Source organism: Marmota flaviventris, chromosome 6 (assembly GCF_047511675.1).
Source record: "Marmota flaviventris isolate mMarFla1 chromosome 6, mMarFla1.hap1, whole genome shotgun sequence".
In the NCBI taxonomy this organism is placed as follows: Eukaryota; Metazoa; Chordata; class Mammalia; order Rodentia; family Sciuridae; genus Marmota; species Marmota flaviventris.
Window position 1 is genome coordinate 52,784,509 of NC_092503.1, and position 4,758 is coordinate 52,789,266.

The 4,758-nt window shown below is 43.7% G+C and overlaps 1 pseudogene; it reads right to left on the reverse strand.

Moving 5' to 3' along the window:
- Window positions 1-504: 504 nt before the first annotated feature.
- On the reverse strand, window positions 505-3,312 carry LOC114086938 (glyceraldehyde-3-phosphate dehydrogenase-like; annotated as a pseudogene).
- Between the last annotated feature and the right edge of the window lie 1,446 nt (window positions 3,313-4,758).

Below are 4,758 nucleotides of genomic sequence, written 5' to 3' on the forward strand. Positions count from 1 at the left end.
TTCTATACAGAAGTCTCTTCACTAACTTGGTAGAACAAATGGGACTCACCAATGGTTTTTCATATAAGCTCTTGATAACATTAGAAGCACTTTAGAAAGAAAAAAATAAAGTTTTACTTGCATTATATGAGTTAACAAGATCTATTATGAAATTTGTGTTTAATCCCCTACATGACCCCCCCCCCGCCCCCGCCCCCGCCAGCCCCACTGAAGATTGATCCCAGTGCCAAGCTGGGCAAGTGGTCTATCCCTGAGCTACATCCCCAGGCAGGCTTTTAAAATGTTATTTGTTTATTTATTTATTTTTATTTATATATTTTTGGGTGCAATGAACTTTACTGATGGTATGCAACAGTAGGGCTGGCTCCCTAAGCCCCTACCCTTCTTTAGGGGACTGGGGTGGAAACTGGGAGAAGGGGAGATTCTCAGTGTGTTGAGAGACTGAATTAGGGGCAGGACTCCCCAGCAGCTGAAGGCCTCTCCCTTCCATTGTGTTTCTGCTGGGGCAGGTGGTCCAAGGGCTTTTACTCCTTGGAGGCCATGTGGACCATAAAGTCCACCATCCTGTTGCTGTAGCCAAATTCATTGTCATACCAGGAAATAAGCTTGACAAAGTAGTCTTTGATAGCAATGTCATCCCCAGCATCAAAGGTGGAAGAGTGGGTATCACTGTTAAAGTCTCAGGAGATGACCTGGTCCTCTGTGTAGCCCAGGATACTCTTGAGGGGGACCTCTGATGTCTGCTTCACCCCCTTTTAAATGTCATCGTATTTGGCAGCTTTCTCCAGGGACAGGTCAGATTCATAACTGACACATTGTGGGTGGGCATATGGAAAGCCATGCTAGTGAGCTCCCATTCAGTTCAGGGATAACCTTGCCTACAGCCTTGGCAGTATCAGTGGATGCAGGAATGATATTCTGGGCAGCCCCATCACCATCATGCCACAGTTTTCCAGAGGGGCCATCCACAGTCTTCTGAGTGGCAGTGATGGCATAAACTATGGTTGTTAGGGTCTGTAAACAAGTCAAGATGGCTCCTGGCATTTTGCCAGAGGGAGTGGTTTGTGAAGTAACGCCAGCGAGCCATTAAGTGTGGAGATTCCTTATTGGTTGACTGCTATATCTAGTTTATGTTAATTAAGATAAGCTGTGTGTAATGTATATATACCCCTCCTGTCCTACAATAAACGGCTCCCACTCCTGCTGTATCAATGTACACAAGTTGTTCGTCACCCCCCAGTTAGTTAGTTTGCTGCAGCCGGACTGCGGCAGATGGTGGCCCGTACCGGAAGCCCCGGGACACTGGGGGTAAGTGACAAAAAAAAGCTGCCCGTCCCTAGATAGGACAGGAGCAAATCTGCTCGTCCCTAGACAGATAGGGCGAGAGGAAAAATGGCCATTTCTAGAAAATGGAGAAGATTGATGCAGTATGTTTGTGTCTTGTTTTGTCTCAGTGTGTTGTATTGTCTTTGTGATGAAAATATGGAAGGGGTGTTAGGTAAATTGATAAGGAAAAGAGCCACCCCAATGGAAACAAGAATAGTTAGGGCATGTGTTGATAAAAGCCCAGGAACTCTAGTCAGAAAGAAAAAGAAAGTTCAGAAGAAGAAGGATTATCAGGAAAAAAGTTGCAACAAAAGACTATTACTGAATACTTTTCGTTACCGGAGGGTACATGAATCTGCGCGGCGGCTGCCACATGCGCGAGCCGGTCATGGTGCAGCAAGGACTTTCCAAGCTGCGGCAGCCGGCTCTTCCCTGCCCTCCCCCCCTCCCGGGGAGCGGAACGCCACTGCGAGAGCCCAAATCCAAACCTGACCCGGAGGCACAGTCTCGAAGGCTCTTGCTCCCTGTACCCAGTGGCAGTTTGAGTCCGGAACACTCCCCGGACTCTCCCTGGGGCCATCTGGGGCTGCCCGGGATGCTGCAGTTTGATAATTTCCAAGGCCAGTAACTACAATGGTTCTCCCACACCTGGAAGCTAATGAATAATGAGCACTATTAAGGATTATTTCAAATGTAAAGAAAACCTTGAGATAATGTACTAAATTGTTCAGAAGATTGTTTTCTTAGTGCCTGCTGGAATACTACAGGATTTTCTTTAGCATCATTGCCAGAGTTCCTGCCTTCGTCCCAGTGCCGGTGAGGGTGGAAGAATTTCCAGTGTTGCTGAAAACCGGACAAAACTTCGGCTGAAAAATGGACGAGACTTCGGATCAAGCTAGCTGCCTGCAGAACTTACCTGGACTGTGAACTTACCTGGACTGTGAGTTAATCTATTGAGACACTGCTTTACCTGGACTGAGACAACAAACTGTAATCTATAACAAATTGTAACTCGGTATCTTTGCTAACGGTGTCATTGCTGGTATAATTTTTCCAAGGGCTTCTTCATGGAGCCATCAATTGGCTTGGTATTGTGGTATTTTGTATCCTCCCCTTCTGCTTGTAGCAGATTATTCATGGCGTTTGTGTAAAAACCACTATGGTCGTTATTTAAATTAAACAAAAGGGGGAAATGTTAGGGTCTGTAAACAAGTCAAGGTTGCGCCTGGCATTTTGCCAGAGGGAGTGGTTTGTGAAGTATCACCAGCGAGCCATTAAGTGTGGAGATTCCTTATTGGTTGACTGCTGTATCTAGTTTATGTTAATTAAGATAAGCTATGTGTAATGTATATATATCCCTCCTGTGCTACAATAAATGGCTCCTACTCCTGCTGTATCAATCTACACAAGTTGCTCGTCACCCCCCAGTTATTTTGCTGCAGCCGGAATGTGGCATATGGTCATGAGTCTTTCTACAATGCCAAAGTTATCATGGTTGACCTTGGCCAGGGGGGCTAAGCAGTTGGTGGCACAGGAGGCATCGTTGACGATCTTGAGAAAGTTGATACTTCTCATGGTTCATGCCCATCACAAACATGGGGGCATCAGCAGAAGGGGCAGAGATGATGATACTTTTGGCACCACCATTCAAGTGAGCCCTGGCTTTCTCCATGGTAGTGAAGACACCAGTGGACTCCACAATATATTCAGCACCAGCATCACCCCTTTTGATATTGGTGGGATCTTGCTCCTGGAAGATTGAGATGGACCTTGCATAGACGACAAGCTTCCTGTTCTCAGCCTTGACTGTGCCATTGAATTTACCATAGGTAGAATCATACTGAAACATGTAGACCTTACAGTTGAAGGTCAATGACGGGATCATTGATGGCAACTAAATCCACTTTGCCAGAGTTGAAAGCAGGCCTGATGACCAGGTGCCCAATATGGGCAAATGTTCACTCCAACCTTTAACATCGTGTCTCAGGGACGCCTGACACTGCACTAGAGGAGCGGATGCGGCTGCCTGTCGAACGGGGAGGAACAGACAGCCTGTTTTTAATTCTTATTTACTTGTTTATTTTGTATCAGGGATTGAATTCAGGGGCGCTTAATCACTCAACTCCAGCCCCAGCCCCAGCCTTTTTTTGTTGCTTAGGGCCTTGCTAAATTGCTGAGGCTGGCTTTGATCTCATGTTCCTCCTGTCTCAGGCTCCGGAGCCACTGGGATTACAGGCCTTGCCTGGCTGTTTAATTTTGAGACAGGGTATTGCTAACTTGCTCATGCTGCCTGAAACTTGTGATACTCCTGCCTCAATCTCTTGAGTAGCTAGCTACTGTCCATTATGTGATAAGCAACATGAGAGCATAGGATCAGGTCTTTTTTTTAATTATTTTTTAAAATATTTATTTTATTTATAGGTGAACACGATGTCTTTATTTTACTTTATGAAGTGCGGAGGATCGAACCCAGTGCCTCATGCATACCAGGCAAGCACTCTACCTCTGAGCCACAACCCCAGCCCCTAGGATTAGGTCTTCTTACTACTATTGTGTGTTTTAGTGTTTTAGTGTCTAGTCATTGTAGAAGCTTGATTTGATAAATTGAAGCAAAATCTGATTTTGTTATGTGTTAGACTACTACTAAGTTAGTACTTAGAGGCAAAATAATGTTAGTTCTTCTAAGGTTCCTAACTTGAAAACCACATATCTCTATTCGAAGTATATTACCAAATCTAGTCAGGTATCATTTAGAGTTAGCTTGGAAAAAAGGGTAAGATATACTAAGAAATAGTAATTTAAAATTTCTTATGTATTGTTGTATTTGATAGTGTTAACATTCTTCAATAAGAAAGGTTCATTTTAACTGGCATGAATAAAATTGTTACGCTAAGAATGGGGATGGTGAGATGAGTAGCAAAAATTTCACAGATCACTTAATTACATCAGTGCTAACTTTCTGCTCCAGATATGATGTCCTGGATTAGTCATGAAATATGAAGTCTAAGAAATGTCTAAAGGGACCAATTACAATAAAACTTTCACATAAGTGCTTTTCTCATTAAAGGAATGAGTGAAAAAAAAGTCCTATTATTTAATCAAGTTCTTTTATAGACCTCAGCTGCCTCATTTATAAAATGAGAAAACTGGGGGGCTAGGATTGTGGCTTAGCAGTAGAGCGCTCCCCTAGCATGGGCGAGGCCCTGGGTTCAATCCCCAACACCACATAAAAAATAAATAAATATATAGGGTCCAACTACAACTAAAAAATAATATTTAAAAAATGAGAAAACTGGAATGGATGATATTCAGTGGCAGTCAGGAAGTCTTTGCTGTAATCTTGGAGTTCTGGCTCTCCGAGCTTCCTTCATCTGCTTGTTATTAGGTATTTACATGTTTGTAGTCTCCATTATGTCGTAATCGGTTGTAGGG